We start from the raw sequence: 19597 nt of genomic DNA, 5'->3' as shown, positions 1-19597 counted from the left end.
GTATAAATTTAGGAAATACATGCTGATGTAAGGCTGGCTAGTCTGTCATGACCACCATGACTGATTGGTCATGTAAGCCTTCTTAGTTCTGCCCATCACAACATCACCTCTTGGACTGCTGAAGGATCTTGTAGCTAAGCTATATTTATAACATGTGATAGACTTTTTGCTCCAATCCTTTTATGTTGAAATTAAAAAAATAATTAACACCATCAATTCAGTCATTATGCTGGTTTTACTCAAAACCGAAGTTTGCCTAAAGAACCCTTGAATGCAAGAAAAATCTAAGGCTGAGCTCACATTTAGGTGTAGCTACAGAAGCCACATCTGATCTATGAGGAAAGCTGGGAAAAATAGGAAACTTCTGGACCACATTATGCAAGTTTCTCTGAAACTTAATGTATGACTCATTATCTCTCTCCATTCTGGAGCAGACACATAGACCAGAAAAAGAGATACAGGTAAGCAGGGCTTTAATAGCATTTAAACTCCCTCCTTCAGATTTATCAGTAAATTTTATCTGTATAGTATCTCAGACAGAAATTTCCCTCAAAAATATTCCTGTCACTAGGTGCAAGAAAGACCAAGGCCTCAAGACAGAAAAGTAGTACCTTAGGTTTCTTTATTTTTTCCTTTTACTGTATCTTACTGCACATCACAAATATTTTGCTGTAATACTAATGTTTCAAAATTCAAACTCCACTGATGGTGTAAAGAGATTATATCGGTAATGGTTAGGATATTACCCAATTGTTAATTGTTTCAATACTTAGTAAGTAGTTGGGAAGTTTTTTAAAAGAACAATCTTTTCTCTTTTTTAAAAAGTCCAGTTTCTCGGGAAAAAAAATTATTAAAAGGATTTATTGTGATTAATTTCTTCATTCATATAGGACAAAAGGTAACAAAAACTGTCTATTTTTTTGACTTACAGTTATTTTAGTATAAAATGGTCAAAAATTGGGAATAAAAACATTAATCTCAGTTCATAATCCTTTGCTTCATATAGTTGTATTTTCAGGGGAGAAATGCATGTATTTACAGAGAATATGCTATTGGACCTGAATAGTGAACCACAGTGGCTTTTAAATGAAGGAGAAATCTGGTAGATGGTTTTTGGTTTTTAAAAGACTTCCGCAGTAAAGAAAATAATTCTTTTTCTAGAGCTAGCTTTGAATAAACTTTTTAATAAATGCAGGAAAATAAAAAAAGGGGGTACTTATATAAATACATGTGCTTGGTGATGTATATTTAAATACCATCATTGAAGTTGCTAAGTAAAGCACAGAAATGAGAAGAAATAACCAAGTTATTGTTAGTGTGCAATCATTATAATCTTCCTTCTGCATTATGGTACAGTGTTTTTTTATATCTTCACTTTAGTAATGATCCCTGAATTCCTGTCTCATTCGTTGCATATGGTGGCAGCAAAGCGGACTGGTATGTTATCGGTGCCAGCCATTTGTGTTGGCAGTGTTCTTTCCTTCTATAATTAATTAAATACTTAAAGTGTAGAGAAAGAAACAGACATAAATTCTTAATAGTGGACAGCACGCTCACAAGAAGACGACCCTGGTTCAAATCTCTGCTCTGAATAACGTGGTCATGAATTCACCATCTGACAACTACTCTTGCAGTCACCCTGCACCCTGCTCTCTTGCTACCCTGTCAAGGTTATAACATGGTACAAGATCCCCTTTACTGTAGATCTAAAAATTATACTTTTAAACTGATCTTTAGATGGTAATTACAATGTAGATAGCTTCTGAAAGACCTATGCCACAGACCATGGGGAAGAGGAAAACTGACCCAAACAAATAAAGCTTGTTTGGGAACCACCTTACTGGAGGAGGATATCAAAAGGAGTTTTTGCCTCATGCTCTGGGTTATTCTGCCTGCACTAAGCAGTGACAGACAGACTTATCCAGAACACAGACAGTGCAAAAGGAGTGTTTGAGCAGCATCTCATGTATCCTCAGTTGCCAGAGGTGCTGCACATAATTCCCTGTATTGGCTTGCAAGAGGGTGTGGCTTAGAAGGAGTATTTCCTTACGCTACGAGGACAGTAAAGAGATAGGTTGACATGTTAGTCATGGGACCAATTGATTTATCTTGCCCCCACATCCTTCCTTTTTGTAGTGCAAATCAAGAGGCAGACACAATTAAACTCTTCACTTTAAACTTAGAATTAATTTTTCAATTATTTCTAACAAACTGTTTGTCAATTTACATGTATATCAGGTTCTTTACACACAGACTATAACTGCTGTTAGCTGTGAGAGTAATAACATTGAGGCAGTTCCTATGGGGGAAAAATGTTAGCATTCAGCTTTCTAATTATTAACACGATTAATCTTCTCTCTTGCTGTTTTTAGAATTCCAATCAAACTATTTAAAAATTTAGAACCTGCTCCATGGGAAAAAAAAATCTTAATTGAGCAGGATGTGCAGATTTTCTACACATAATTGAGGGTTCAGGTTAACTACTCCTTGCCAATGCTATTGTGAACTAGGGGAACTGCTCCTTCTACTTCCGCTGCAATAGAGCAGGAGTGAGAAACCTGGGTTCAAGTCCCCAGAGAGCATTCGCAAATGTGACGTGATTATAATGATTATCCACAAGATCTGCATGCACAGAAGCAGTACAAAAAGTTGCAAGTTGGACGTGTGACTGAAAACAGAACCATTCAAGATTTAAAGGTCACAAAGGTAGACCGTGTTATGGTAAAGGTCTCTAAATCACTTAAGCATATCAGTCTTTTTCTCCAAGTCTGCTTAAATATAGCAGGCACCTTGCAGCTTTTTTTTTCTTTTTTTGTTTTCCTTTCTTTTTCTATGGGGATAGTTCCTAATGGAGGTAAGTGGGATTAAACGTTTAAAGAAAAAAAGAAACAAATCAAAACCAAAAAAAAACCCAAGGTAAATAAATAAAAAGTAAATTAAAAAAAGAAAGTTTACACATGAAACACCTCCCGGATTAGTCGATGGGTGATTCTCTTTTTCTGTCCTTCCTTTTTTTCACACAAATCCCTGCCAAGGTTTTCTGCTTTAATACTCACAGAAAATCATACAACCACCAATGAGAAGACTGAGTTACAACGAGGGAGCTAATTTTTTCCGTTAAACTGAAGTATGGTCATGGGGGAATTGCTTAGAACCATGTGCAATACAACTGCAGCAACGCTAATGACAAACACCCTCACACTGAGAAATTCACCCTCCGCAGCCTACGACAAGAGGGGAAAACCCTGTCTCCAACACACTCGGCCAGGGACTTTTTGCCATCGTCTGCAAGGGCAGACAATAATTATGAGATAATTTCAACATCACGAGCACTAGGGCTCCATCCTGTAGTCGGATCACACAGCAATAGCCGTGCACTTGTCTTTTTACACGAGGCCATTTTGTGGAAGATCTAGTACTCACAGGGGAGAAGGGGGAAGGGAGTAGTAGCGGTGTGTTTCTTCTTATAGCAGAATTTCCACAGAGATTAATTTAAAAGATTTGCTGCACAGGAAAAACTAACTATCACCTAAAATATTTGAGTTTTAATATGATAGCTGCTATCTGAAGAGCATAACAGGCATCTTGGCTCTACAAACTGCCTTTTTCTGAAGACCATCTATGGAAGTTGCTACTTAATTCGGTTGTAAACTGAAGACTTACAACATCTTGCTGAAAATCTGGTTGGGTGGAATGAGTAAGCTTTATACCACAGTTGCCAAACTTTTCCATTCACAACTCCACTTCTATTTGCACTTCCAGGCTTGCTTCCAGTTTTCCTCGTTTGGGAAATGCTGCTTTGAGACCTCAAATTAAAAGCATATGTTGAGATTTAGCCTGACCTTTGGAAATCGCAAAGTAGTTGCAGGAGATGATGAGGGGGCGATAGATGGAGGGGCAAGAAGAGTCAATAAGAAACTTTTCCCCACCCACAAACAAAATTTTCATTCTAATCACTTTTTTTTTTAACTATTTCTTTTTGAAATGAAGCTTCCGGCATGCTGCTCTGTGATGCATTTGTATGTGTCAATTAATCAATTTTCCCATTGCCCATTAATAACTTTGTACCTGTTGGTGAATTTGTAACAAAAGCAGATTTCTCATTCCTCCAGGTTTCATAAAAATTAATGTCAATCAAAGGAAAAAGGATTTTTTTAGTCATGTCATCCCCTGCAGAGTGAGCTGGTCACTGGTCACCAGAGAATGCACTCTTCCAAGATCTCCTTTGGAGACCCCCCTCCAGAGCAGCACTGTTCGCTTGCACCTTAGTCTTCCTTTATCACCAAGGCATCCAGCCAGAAGACACAAAGCCACAGAAAACCAGGCTTTCTTAATTCCTCCACTCAGGATATCTGCATTATTAATTAATAATGGGCTGGTTCATAGAGGCTAAATGCAACACAAATATGTCAGTGCTGGATTGGACGCCAGTAGAGGGAAGCCAGGGCGTTCAGCAAGGTCAGGTAAATTAAGAGAGCAGATCTTGCTGGTCCCACAGTGTCTGACGGTGCCTGGAAGCATGCACTGGGAGGTCAATGCACGGTAATCCTTTTGGACCCACTATAAAGAAAACTGCCAGCTGAACAGTCTCAAGCCACTAGGAGACAAACTGAACTGGTTCTGATGGTTCTTTATAGATTTCTCCAGTTATACAGATTTTCCCCAGTTCTGCAAACTGGGGGAATCTATAAAGGGCCTCTGTTTGCATCTCCATAAAACACTTAGACAAAAAAGTTTCAGAGCATGATTTGTGAACTCCTCCACCAGTCTCCTGGTTTCTGCAGAAAATGCCTGTAAAATCAGATGTTCAGTCTAACATATTTAGTTCTTGTCCTTGAAAATTTAATTAAGCTTACCACCATAAGGTGACTCTTTACTTTGCCAGTGAACAGTATTGTACTCTGTATCAGTTTCCATCTTTGAACTGCTTTTCTATAGAGGGAAAATTCAAATAAAAAAATCAAAATTATAGGTTTAAAATTATGCTGCTTTTTGCACCAAGATCGAAGCTACAGACACTGTAATTTAGCATCACCTGATCTGTAGAAAACCAAAGGGAAATAAATGAACATTCATTTCTGCAGCTGTTTTGCTCAATAACCGTAATAATACAGTTGTTAGACACAAACAGCACACACCAGCTCTGGCAGAGTAAAAAAAGGATGCCAAGCTAAGTACCTGATAAGCTTTCACATTCAAGTGTTTGTGTGTAATATCAGTATTTCTCCAATGCAAATGACAGTAGATGACAGCTGTCACTTAAGTGCATATGGTGCTCCGAATGAGCAGGGGCTCCCAAGAGGTGAGTTTAAGAACAATTTTTATTCCGCTAGCGACTAAATTTTGTCAGTTTTCTGGACTAGAGGGAGGGAATGCCTTTGATGCCCACTAGTGAGGGCGAAAAATTAGAGACATGATTAAAGAAAGAAGCAAAATAAAAGATTAAGCCTGAGTGGAGCCTAAGGGAGCAAACTTAGTTCAAAGGCCTCTAATTCCTTTAGGCTTTTTTGAAATTCCCAATCCGGGCACCACAATGCGACGCCGACGACTGCAGTTACTAAACCAAGAAGTGACACTAAATTAAGCTTGAGTAAGAGGAGCACTGCATGAGACTGCATTTTAAACGGAATTATAGAGATCTATAATGAGATTCTCGTGAGATCTCACTCCGTTCCCTGCTTTCTACAGGGACCTTTGCCCCACCACTTCACTCTCCATGGGTGCACACAACACCCCCCTCCCCATTCAGTTCTTCCTTCTCAGTTCAGATCCTAATTGGAACATTTATTTTTTTCTTCTTAACTAACATTTGCTCCAGATTGTGGCCGGCTGCTAAAGAAAGTTAAAAATTACTGCAGTACCTCTCAGAAGGATACGTTAGAAATGCTGTCTCTAAATTTTTTGGTCAATCTCATCACAACTGTACCTTGATACAAACCTCATAGCATACTGTGAAAGCAGGAGACCATGGGACCACTGAAGAAGAACTATCTTTCTGAAAGAAGTGAAAAGGTGTTTCTGATGGATTTAGATACACCTCAACATATTGTACCTTCTAAGTCCACGCTGAGCAGGTGACCTGCAGAACTGCAGTTGTTCTGATACGTGCCAGGTACCTTGGACTTCAAACACACGTGAACCGCTTTGTGTAAAATATTCAGAGAAGGTCATCTGCATCCAGAACATGTTGGACCTAAAGAAAATGTGCTATATAATTAATCTGTGCATAAAAAAGTAAGGCTAATGTACAAAAAAATCATCAGCTTTACTGAGCATTCACAGGGTAGGGAGGATGTGCAACTACTGTAGAGCTGATCCGCACGTGTGTGGGGAAGAAAAGCCAGGATTTCTTTGGCAGCCTAAGTGGAAATATAGATCTTACAGAACTTATGACCATCTGGAAAGCCAGGGAAATGGGTAAAACCCTCAAAAATTTCCTGCTAGAAAAGTTTCATGTATTATGAAGTATGTACAGTAGAGCCGAGACTGGGGATCAAGGAAGGAATGCATCTCATGGGATCCTGGTGCTCCAAAATGCCAGGAAAATGGCTGAGATGCATTACTGAGTTTTGCCTTTTTACACACAAGTATGCATTTTGTAAATGTCCACCTTCATTACAGATGTTAGATTCTTTACTTAGGAACATTAGGAATCTTTAGGAACATTTTGTAAAATCTTTAAATTGGTGGGGGTTTCCTCCCTTGTAATTTTCCACTGTCTGATTAAGAGGACAAGCCAGTTAGAGCCTTTCAACTTGCTTCATTTCTCTACTGTCATTTTGATTAAGTTTTCCACCATAATCTCCTGCTTTATAGGCACAAGGCATAACACCTACAGCTGTCAGATGGCCTCCTACAAGAAATACCAGAGCAACCTGGGACCACTCACCATGAAAAATCACACGAGGGAAGGTGTGCTGAGTCTGTTATGACCAAATTTTTCACAGAACTATTAATTTCAAGTATGGCTATGCTTACTTAGCGTGATGCCTGGCATTACACATAACTGTTCTTCTTGCCATGGTGGTTACTTGAACATTTTTGTAACTACATTGTGGAAAACCAGCGTACAGGTTGTCCCTGTTCCCATCGTATACACCTGTTTTGTTTTGTTTTGTTTTTTTCTCATGAATCGATCATTTAAAACATTGCAAGACACTAACACTGAAGTTATCATTCTGTAGTCTATTCTTTTTTAGAGAAAAAATACTTTAATTTCAGATATCCTGTATTTTCTATTTCCTTCAATAATTGGCTCTTTTTCTTTCTTTCCCCAAACTGTTTAAAAATCATATGATTTTTTTTATTTATTCTTGCTTGAAATCACAATATTTGCTAAAACTTTTGGCACTTAGTTTTATCTCATTTATAGAAATATAAAATAATTAGAGTGTGTATTTGCTTTTTTTCTTCAATAGTTTACATTTTCTTCCTACAAAAAAAAAAGGTCTTCAAAGTTCAGACAATAAAAAGAATGTAACTTATTCCATTTATTCTATAAATTCTTAAATTAGGTCAGTGAGTACAGTGGAAGAGGCAATGTAATTCTATTATACTAAATGTGGCTGAAGTAGAACATTATCCAGTAATCATGTTCACAATCACTAATAAATAAGTAGCATCAGATATGTACAAAGCTTGTACAGGTACTAACAAATCATTTAGGAGTGTTTATGTTTGGGACAGATTGAAAGTTAAGTCTCTTGCCTCATCATCTGGAAGGAAAATTTCCACACACTTTACACACACTAGAACAGTCAAAACAAAGAATTTGAATGAGATTTTCACATGATTAGGTTTTGGTAATAATTCAGTCCAGATCTGTCACATGGACGGTGGGGGTGATTTTTCTTTTTTTACTCAGATTGAGAGAAAGAAGAATCTTGCACATTGGAAGGTATTCAAATAGCAGTACATACATAATCCATACAACACTGACATACACAACATAAAAATTGGGAGGGGTGAGCGCTATATGAAAAAAAAAGCCGCCTCCAAAAGAAAAAAAAAAAGTCCAGAAATGAACTGGGTCCTACTTATAGAGTTCATATTTTTGTCAGGATCTGAGTTCTTCCCTGGGATGGCTTTGGGGATGCTCAAATTTGACGTGCTGTTTGAATTTGAAAAGCACCCAACCTGTGCAGATCCAGTTTGGAATCCAAAAGCTAAATATGACGTCTGGGGAAGAGGCAAGGTTGTGTTCTGGTCCTTCAAGCCACTGAGTGGTTGAGGAAACCAGAGACCGCAGCAGAAGCGAGAAATAGCCCAGCCCTGCGTCACTGGCAAGTAGAGGGCGGGAGCCCGTTCTGTCCGCCTCCCCGCAGGGAGTAGCGACGGCTCTCAAACGAGCCGCTGTGGCTCCTGTTTAGCGCGCTACTGACACAACTGATACTGCCACATAACCTGCACTGAGTTCCCACACTAGACGTGGTTCCCATTTTGATGATATCTGATCACGGTGACCCAGGAGAGCACTACTAACCTCATTTTATTACAGTTGACCTGTATTCAACGTTATTCACTGGAGACTAGAAAAGAAAAAAAGTGTCATTTGGACCCCCCCACACACACTCTCCTACCAGTCTTTTCCTGGGGAAGTTCTGATTGCAGACACAGGAAGAGCACACTAATCTAAAGAGAAGAAAAGAGACAATAAAGTAAAAACAGCAACCTGAAAGAGGTAAGTGCATCATTTGTAGCCCAGTGTCAAAACATGCGTGTCAGAAAGGTAGTAGAGATTTTCTGCAAATATTTTCCCTCCGTTATTGTCAATGTTGCTCTCTGCAGCTGAGACAGGTCAAAATAAATGCAAAGGTAAAATTTTCATCTATTCTCAGGAAATGCAGACCTCAGGACGATCCCATACTAAGTTCACCTCTGCGTTTCCACAGTGCACTGCTTTACATACATTTGCAGATACTGAATGGTCAATGTTGTTTCTTGGCATAGCTACTTATTAATAATTTCTTAGGATAGTCATTCTCTGATGTACAAACAAATGAATAATAACCCAGTAGAGAATTTTTGTAGTCACAGCTACAGAAAATATGAAATATGACAGAGAGAAGGACAAAAAAAATCATACTTGGCAAAAAATAAATCATAAATAGCATCCTAACTTGAGCACATAATCAGGTATTGAAGGATCTGCTTTTGACTGAACAGTAATGCCTGAAATGGATCTGGGAATGAGGTTATTGGCTGCCCTGTTCATGTTTTATAACTCATGTCTCTACAGCAAACATTTTCAGCTCATTATAGAATCACATGTTTGAAAGAGAAGTTATCGTTTTGAAGGTGAAGATGGCATGTTTTGAATATCAAAACCAAGTCATATGAAGTGTCTAAAGACTCATACATTTGGTTTATATATCCACATACCTGTATCTCCACCACAGCTACAGTTTCATATGTTTAAGAAAAACGCTAACATTTGAGCTAAATGAATAATTTAAAGCTCATAATGTCACGGACATTTTCTTTTCCCTCTAGAACCAGATTACTATCTTCTAGAATGATTTTCAATTATATTGTTAATATTATTATTTCTTGATGGCTTTTATACCTTTCTTTTTTATCCCTGTGTGCTGACCGAGAGTGGACCTTTGCCCAACTTCCATTTTCACTTTGACTATGGTGAAATTTACTGCTATGCAATGGCCTGATAAGCACAAGACATATGTTAAACCTCATATGCTTAACTTTATGGAGAATGAGGTAGGGCTGTGTAAATAATGTGTGGATTTGGGAACTGGAACAAAAGCAAATATCAATAATATAAAGAAGAATATGACATTATCTACGCATTTTTTTTTCTTCCTGAACTAAGAAATAGACAAATACAAAGTAAATTTCAGAATAAAATGTTTCATGTCAGCTACTTGTTAAAAAAAACTAAGGACATCAAAGTATGATTTATAAAACTGCCAGAGAAGTCTCCCTTTTACATAGTAACGTATTTGCTCATTCCCTGTGGCCTCAGACTAACAGCTTTCACCATTCAAAATCATGATGAAATACTAGTGCAGAGAGTCTTAGAAATCTTGATTTTCTCTGCAGCCCTGGGTTCCCAGGCTTGCCCAGCATCAAGCAGAGTGGTTTGGCGCTTAAGCAGTTCTTGAGCTAAAGACCCAAACAATAAAGACGAGTGCCAGGATGAGTACAAAACAATAAGCTTGATGTTCAGGCCACTTCCCTTAGAGGATTTTTAATCTCTCCTCCAAGCCACGTTTAATTCTTTTTATACAGTGGAAAGATATCAACCTAAACAAATGAAAAGTCTTCTTTCCAGAACAGTGTCGAGCAGTGTCTAGCTTCTGCCTAGGCTACATTCTGAGGTGCTTACATTTGGCTCCCTACAGGTAGGTCTGAGCCTTGGTCTTGCATCTGCTCTGTGTTTTTTGACTCCTCCATTGGTCAAGGTATTTGGGTTAGTGTCGTGACCAGCATTGAGGTGAAATGCACACAGTCACGGGACATGAGCTTTCGTTTGAGAGAATTTTCATGATTTTTTTTTCTTTTTTGTTCTTCGCTTTCAGTCACTGAAGAAATAACCATCGAGGATCTTTTTGTTTCTGTGCAGGTGAAATATTGTTTTTCATACAAAATGGAAATCAATTACAAAGACTGACCAGTTGATCCAGTTCACTCTGTCTGTCTTTTAAGGCAATGGTCATCTGCCAATATAATTTCTGTGAAGGGAAAGAGGAGAGGAGAGGAGAGGAGAGGAGAGGAGAGGAGAGGAGAGGAGAGGAGAGGAGAGGAGAGGAGAGGAGAGGAGAGGAGAGGAGAGGAGAGGAGAGGAGAGGAGAGGAGAGGAGAGGAGAGGGGAGGGGAGGGGAGGAGAGGGGAGGGGAGGAGAGGGGAGGGGAGGGGAGGGGAGGGGAGGGAAGGGGAGGGAAGGGAAGGGAAGGGAAGGGAAGGGAAGGGAAGGGAAGGGAAGGGAAGGGAAGGGAAGGGAAGGGAAGGGAAGGGAAGGGAAGGGAAGGGAAGGGAAGGGAAGGGAAGGGAAGGGAAGGGGAGGGGAGGGGAGGGGAGGGGAGGGGAGGGGAGGGAAGGGGAGGGAAGGGGAGGGAAGGGGAGGGAAGGGGAGGGAAGGGGAGGGAAGGGGAGGAGAGGAGAGGAGAGGAGAGGAGAGGAGAGGAGAGGAGAGGAGAGGAGAGGAGAGGAGAGGAGAGGAGAGGAGAGGAGAGGAGAGGAGAGGAGAGGAGAGGAGAGGAGAGGAGAGGAGAGGAGAGGAGAGGAGAGGAGAGGAGAGGAGAGGAGAGGAGAGGAGAGGAGAGGAGAGGAGAGGAGAGGAGAGGAGAGGAGAGGAGAGGAGAGGAGAGGAGAGGAAAGGAAAGGAAAGGAAAGGAAAGGAAAGGAAAGGAAAGGAAAGGAAAGGAAAGGAAAGGAAAGGAAAGGAAAGGAAAGGAAAGGAAAGGAAAGGAAAGGAAAGGAAAGGAAAGGAAAGGAAAGGAAAGGAAAGGAAAGGAAAGGAAAGGAAAGGAAAGGAAAGGAAAGGAAAGGAAAGGAAAGGAAAGGAAAGGAAAGGAAAGGAAAGGAAAGGAAAGGAAAGGAAAGGAAAGGAAAGGAAAGGAAAGGAAAGGAAAGGAAAGGAAAGGAAAGGAAGAAGAAACTAAGGGACTTCAGTTTGAGGTGGAATAGCGTCAAGAGTCTCAGTTGTGTTCAATAAAAGGGCAATACAATGAAATATTTCTAAAATTCCTGCTGAGAGATTTACAGAATATCATTTCTTTCTTTGGGGATTTTCACCAAATGTCGGCTAATTATTCCTGACATTTATTCTGAGGTCCCATAGTGAAGAAGCACATGACCAGCAAGATTTAAGAAACTAATAATAGACAATTTAAAATATTTACTGACTTGAACCTTGGAAGGTAGAGCCAGAGGGTTCCCCCCATACCTGAGAAAGTTGCAGCTGTTCTGTTGTATACCTTGGAGACACCAGAGATAAAAACAGGCACTAGATGCTGCAAACCCCCAGTGAAAAGTCTACTTAGTGTACGGGTACTGCATGCCAGCTTTGAGAACAGCATGCTGGACTATTTTCAGCGTCTAAGCTGCAGTGCATTTAGTATATTATCACTTTCTTATTTGTACACATACCATGGTGCTTCAGTATTTCTTTCAGTAGTTATTTAAGGAAACCTGAGAGGACTGCATTTAGTAGACTATTGATTTTGATATTTATCTTTTTTTTTCTTGAAATATATATGACTTTTAACAGAAGAAAGAAATTATGGATTTTAATAAAAAAGTGAAAAATAAATAAAATAGTTTATAATAATTTTGTCTATCTTACTTCAGCAATGTTGATTTTTTTAACTTTCCTTAATGACTTAAAATATTTAGACTTCAAACGAGAAAAAGTTTCAGAATTAGGTATTGGATTTAGAGAAAAGATCAAAGTCCATAAAATTAAGGGGCTTGCTACTGACATGCGATTAAAGTTACACGAAGGTATGACCCATAAGGACCTTACAGTAATGTAGAGACTGAGGACGGTCAATGTCTTGCCTCACTTGACACAGCCATTTTGTAAACATCGACAAAATGAGACACATAAGTGAAGGAACAAGGGGAATGAGCAGCTTCCATGTGAGCAGTTATCATCTATGGCCAGGGCCGGCTCCTGAGCTCTTTGCCCTGACATGGCCATCAGGCAAGGTCAGGGCACGCCTGGGGTGCCTCACGTACATGCCCCGTCAGCATGAAGAATTTGTGTTCTCTGCGCTGTTCCTGAATTGATTTCTGATGTTTGTGGAGCACCTGTCCTGTTCTTTGTTTCCAATAATTCATCAGTATCACTAGGTTGGAAACTGATATCCAAACCGAAAAATTAAAAATGTTCCTGTCCTGAAATGTTGAAGTTTTTGCAAGCCAAAATTCAAAGGAAGTGTCTACTCAGTTTACTCAAAATATTTTGTTTTGACATCTTTGAAACATTGACTATGAAGTTAGGGAACTTCTTCCTTTAAATTAATATAAAAAATGCTCTAATAAAATTATATATATATTTATAATAATATATATAAAAATAAATAATAAATATATTTATGTATTAAAAAACTACAGCTCTAAAGCTGGAAAAGATGTATTTCCTTTCCCACTTCGTGTACAGGGTGTTAAAATCAATGTCAAATCAATCATTATAATCAATTTCCAGCTTGCCCATAAGCCTGTTTAATTAAAAAACAATCAGGCATTTTGCCAGAAAATTTCTAACAAGATTTACTAGTAATGGAAATTTGTGGTGTCTTATGGGTGGCTGAAATAATTTCCATGATCATTCTAATTTCACTGAATTTGAAATTGTCACAAATACTAAATTAATTTTCAAGGCACAACAACTGCTATTACAGTTGAAACGATGTGATAGCATAAAAATGTTTTCCAATGTAGATTCAGTAGAAATTGCTCAATTCTGGCGAGGTACTGATCACATATTTGGTTAGTAAAAGCCTCTGATTTTGAATCCCCTGATTGTTCAGGGACAAAATCGGTAAAAGACATCCTAATCCGGAGTACTACCAACCTCAAAGACAGCTGACATTTTTTTTGCTTTTTCTTTTCCTAATATTTGAAAAATATGTCTCTCAGATTCAACTGGCATGTAACATTGCATTTAGAAAAAAAAATTATAAAATGAGTGTAGAATAATTCAGTTTATTCCTATTGATAGCACATTTTAGAGATAAACAACTGTAGGACTTGTTTGTTATGCAGTTGGTAGGGTGACACCATTTTACATATGCTTCTCAGCAATGCTTCTCTATGCAGAAAATGAGAGGATACCTTCAGGGTGTCTTACTCATAATCTTTTATCTTCCAAATGATTCATATCAACATGAAACCTTAAACGCTCTTTCACCTACTATTTCTTTTGTGCAGGAAGTTATGTAATTCTACTTGGGAAAAGTAGCCCAAAATTTATAAGTTTTCACCCAATATTTCATAAATTCATGGAGATTCTCTGAAATCTTCAGGGAAACCTATGCTACTTTGGAAAATACAAAAGTAAAGAAATAAATAATATTTTTGCACATAGAGAAATTTCCTTCCCTAATAATCACCCTGACACAAATATTTAGCCAACCTTTAATCCTCTAAGTAGTCTCACGAATCTCTGTTCCGCAGCAGAGCAGAAGGCCTGCACCAGTAGTCTTAAGCAATTAAATGTAATCCAGTGTCTGACATGCTTGAAGTGTTTGTGTTTGTCATTATTGCAGAACAAACTTCATTCAACACAAAATTCTCAAGTACAAAAGATACATCTTTAGAAGCAAATGAGTTTTTTTGTTTTCTGGATGCCATCTTGTGTATATTTTGTCGACAGTACTTTCTCCAGAGTCATGAGTCTTTTCACACTGGACTCTCTACACTTTTCAGCTGCTATGTTTTAATCTACGCTGATGTTCATACTATGGCTGAAAGCCCAACAATGCAAACAGTATGAAAAAATATAAAGCTGAAAAATCTATACGTTGGCCATATACCTGGCCTTTTGCAGGTTCTAGATGAAACACAGGTTACTCAATCAAAGCAGAGACCTAAAAGACACAAATGATAAAGGTAATTTGGCACTTGCTATGCACCGCAGCTTCCAACAAAATGCTTAGCTGCCCACACAGAGCATGGGTCTCTAGATGTCACTTAATGCGAAGGATCAGCAGAAGTCCAACTAGCCATCTGATTAGGGTTTTGGCTCTCCAGAAAAGCTGTGTAGGCGTTGGTGGGCAAACACAGAGGCAGGTACTCCTGCCACGAACCGTCAGATCCCTGAGGCATTGCTACGCTGAGGGCTGAAACGCCAGCCTGCTGCTGACAGGGGTGCTCTGGAACCAGAACCGGTAGAGCTGCATCAGCGCAAATTCCTACTCTGCCTGATTAGCATTGATTAAATTACATTGATTACTGCATTACATATTGTATCACAAGTAATTTTGTACTAAAAATAGAATGAGCATCTAGCGACTAAAGAATACAATGTCAGCCCTTAACATACGTTATGGCATGCTTTAAAGCAGCAGCAGAAAGGAACAATGAAACGTGTTTGATATACCAGTAAGATAACATTGCTGTGCACTCTGTAATGCTTGTGTACGCAGGATCTACTCAGGCTTGCTATCTCCACCTAGTCTCTCCAGATAGCGATGCAGTGCGCTGTGTGGATGTGGCAGATAGTGTCAGTGCTAGCTCAGGGCTTTCTTCACTCTCTCTCCTGAGTCACTTTGTCATGCCTACTCTGTCCTTTGCCCTCCAATAGTGCTCATTGTCTTCTTTCAAGGACCGTAACATACAGGATGAAAGAAGACCGCGCCTGATGCTCTCTTCTGACCAGAAAAGCCTGACCTCTCCTCTTCATTGAACTTTTTAAACATCATACATCAGGGAATTCTTAAATATTTTAATTTCTTTATATAAAATAAAATTATAAAGCCAAATATCAGAATGGCCTAAAGAATGGGATTTTTCTGCTAAAATCTGCTCAAAGGAAGGACTTGATTCCCCTTTTCTTAGCTGAATATGCTAAATACAAACACATGAAGAAATAAAGTAGCCTTTCCTCTCCTCTCCTTTCAGCGTGTAGCTCTTGTTGTAAAGAAAGCACACTGACACGATGAGGACTTTAAGGCAAGATCCGTGAAGAAACAAGACTTACGAAAAAGAAAGGAACTTAGATGTTCGGTGTTCCTAGAAGAAGATAATTCCACGCAAAGACAAACAAGTGCTCAGTAATTCCACTGGTGGAAGTTTAGGTCAGATACAAGACAAATAGTTAAACACCTGGCTTTTACAAAATAAAAGGGAGTTAGTTTCCTAAACATTTTCATGTACCTGGCTTCAAGCTTTTCAGGTGATTGCAGAGGCAGGTAGAAACTTAAGGACTGAGATATTGGATTCATTTACCAAAAAGGGCACGGGTTGGTAGCCAAGCTAAATTTTTGGCAAGGTGTAGCTTTTAATTATTTCATCTGAGTTACTGAAATTTTTGGGCCCAGACTTTTGGTCTTGCAGAAAAAGAAAGATTGCTTTTCTCCAAGAAAAGGATTTTTTTTTAAAATCTTTGTTACTGTTTTCCTCAATTGAAAAACTGTTTTCATTTATAGCTTAACACATATAGAAGTTAAATGTTCTGTTGATTGAGAAATTGCTTATGAAAGAAAGCAATTATTTTCTTGGCTGCTTTTTTTGATGCTTTTTCTCCCTGGCATTAGTATAGGCCTTCCAGGAATTTTGAGCTTTAGAGAATATCGTTTTGTTTATGAGATAATTCATTCAGCATTTCAGTTCATTGGTAAATCTTCCCTTTAAGTTTCCTGTGCCTACCATTAATCTCAAATGTACAGCACTGCAGAGAAGGTAGCTAAGCAGCTTACATGACGGCTAACTGGCTGCATGCACAGTCTGGTGCTTCTTCTATGACAGCCCGACAGGCTTGCCTTCCTATTGAATATCCAGGATTGTGGCTCATTTCCTAGCAATGCAGAAAGTCTTCCCCTTCACCCTGCGAATATCAGTTTTGTCTAAAACAGCTTATTAAAAAAGATGAAAGACATTGGTCTTCAAACCTATTCTTTTTTAAACCGTGTTCCCTGTCTGAAGCAACCTTCACCATGTGCCTGGCGATAAAATATAATCTCTTTTCAAATATTTTATGCATTCACTTCATGCATTTTAAGCACTTGGACTATTCAAGTGCACTGCCCTCTATGAGGAAGCGTGGCGTCAGCTGGATTCTGCATATACTTCTCTATAATGTTTTCATGATAATGCTAATACATACTTCCTCCTTTTTTGACACAACTAAGATTCCGAATTCCCACTTACAAACACAGTTTCATTAAAAAGAGCAGCAATGCAAAGAGTTTGAAATACAAGCACAGTACATGTGACTCGTGGTGTTCCTCAAAACGGGGAAACCTTCAGTGATGAATACACGTACACAAGAAAATATGTACGGCTGTGTCACTGGCAACGAAAATGGTGAAGGCTTGTTTTCACCCTCTCCACAATACTTGCAGGCCTTGGCCACAAACTCCTTGCTGCCTTCATGCCTCCTGCATCTTCAGTGTATTTGGCTGGGTGAGTGGCAGCATATGCTGCGACAGATTTACAGCTGCACAAGTGCGGACTGTCCAAACACACATGTGTGCTGACCGGCCAGCTGGCTCTTCCCTCCTGAAACAAATAAAGGACTGGATTGCAATGGCTTTTCCTTCAAGGGAATTCTAATTAGGGCTGTCGCTATAACCAGGAACTCATTCATATAAAATAAGTGAGAACTTCTAATCTTTGAGGCTGAACCTCTGTCAGACTTGGTTATGACTGGGCAGCATACTCCAGGGATGGCAACAACAGGCAGACAGATGGACAGACTGTGTGATCACACAAACCTCATTTCCTTTGGAAGCACAACTGAAATAATTAGCTTTTCCTTGAAATCTTGCACCTAGGGATATAAAAACCTTTTATATCCTTACGGCATGCTGATAAACATAAAATATCTTTTCTATTTACCAAGAGTTTTTTTATTTTCATCTTCTCTAGCAAAGATATGTCCAGATTTCTCACTGAAGCTGATGAAAATTTCAATCATGGTAAGGGTAGCTAGGTGGCAAGATGTTCAGAAACATACCTGGATCTGAAGTAGCCTAAGGATTTTTCTATACAGCTGTTTAGTGGTTTGACATCACTTCTTCTAAGAGAAGCAGAATAGTATTCATCATACAGAAAGCAAATTCTGAAGGCAAATTTTACCTAGAAAGACGAGAGAGAAGATAACTTCCCTGTTGTTCAATCCACAGCAGAGGATTAAAATTATTGCTCTAATTCAGACCATGTTGAACTGGGTTTAAATATAGTACAGTGGAAGATTTAAGAAGCATTAGTAACAGTGGTACTGTGCATAAAGGTGTTGCGTTTAAAATGCCAATTTATTGAATGTATTAATTTCTCTTATTTTATCCTGAATGTATATTAAAAAATTCAGAAAGTAAGACTTTTTCTTAAGTTGCTGCACCTTTTTTGCCAGAGCAGATGTAAGTTCTGACTTTGCAGTGTTTGTCCTGACAAAGAGGAAAGGGAATTTTTATGGTCTGTTCTGGCGGCTGGGTTGATGCCTTGCCTACCTTTAGACATCCATCATGCAGACATTTACATCTAAGTTGGTCACCATCAAAATATCTTTATAGCTAATGGGAAGAAAAAAACATGTGTAGAGTTTTACTGAGCTGTTTTAGTTGTTTTTCATTTAAGATGATATGAGCTGAGCCCTAGAAATGCTTATTTATCTCCATTGATTAGAAAAGTTATTAAAAAAATATTTCAGCCATAAATAATTTTGCTCCAGATATAAACATTTTGCCAAACATCAATATTTTGATAAAGAAATATTGGCCAGTTTATAATGAAATTTGGAAATATTTTTCATTGGTTGTTTTTTCCAGACATTTCAATGATTTTTTAACACTCAAACTGATTCCTGTGGACACAATGAGCATTAGGCAGACCTTAGATCTTTCTTAGGAATAAGGAGGAATTTATTTTCTGGTGTTTTCTCCAGTATCCTTCCTAAACAGTATATTTATGTCAAGAACAACAGTAAAAAAGTGTAAACTCTACCTGGGCTTAGCCAAATTACCTATTCACCTCCTCGCCCCTAGTTTTCATCTGTTACTCTCTGGATCTCTCTGTGGTCTCCTGCCAAAAGGAATCACATTTTGATTTTAGGATGCTTCAATGCAGCAATCTTTTTTATAGCATTTCTTTTCATCGGATCAGCTTTTCTGCCTTGAGCCCTTTGAAAGTGTCTCATGAATTAGCTGCCCAGTGGTACAGTTTCATGCTCCCTCATCAGTGTGGACCTTATTGGCGATTTCAGTGAGCTCACAAATTTAGAGGGGCTTAAATCTCTGGAGAACTATTGCTACAACTCTAATAAGAAGGTGTTGATAGACCTTTGGCAGTGCTATTGCAAGACTGGCTCAAGGTTATTCTCATTTTTTTCCATCATACAGCATGTTATTTGTGTTGCAGGATTTCTGTTGCTGTACAATTAACTAAAATCTTTTTTGTACTTTAAAGCAAAATGCCTAATCCTCTTCTGCATTTACCCCTGTTTTATACTTTCATGTAATCTTTTTTTCTGAAGGCATGACGCATCTTGCTTATTCTCATAAGATTCTCTATAACTGCTCTTCTTCCAAGAAGGAAAAATACTTCCGTTCCTCATAAACTTAGTCTTATCTTGATTTTATTACTGTAAATTAATTATGGGAGAATGATGAGTCATCATGACATGGTGGCTATAGAAAATTACATTTATTCAAATTAATCTTGCATGAGGTTAAGATTCTCTTACACCACAATTTTTCTATGTCCCTTGATGTTTTAACACTCCTTCCCACATTATTCCCTGCAGGTTAAAATCTATTTCTTCTTGTCATGCTTTAAGAAGGAGTGAGTGCACGCATAAAATACAAATCATATGTATGCGAGCACAGATCGGCACGCATACAAGTACAATAAATTATTTCTTTACATGACTAATTGAAAAGATACTCCAACAGTTGGATATCTGTGGAGGGTTTTT

The sequence above is a fragment of the Larus michahellis genome, chromosome 2, assembly GCF_964199755.1.
Source record: "Larus michahellis chromosome 2, bLarMic1.1, whole genome shotgun sequence".
NCBI lineage: Eukaryota > Metazoa > Chordata > Aves > Charadriiformes > Laridae > Larus > Larus michahellis.
The sequence above is the reverse complement of the archived record's forward strand: the minus strand, read 5'-3'. Positions refer to the sequence as shown.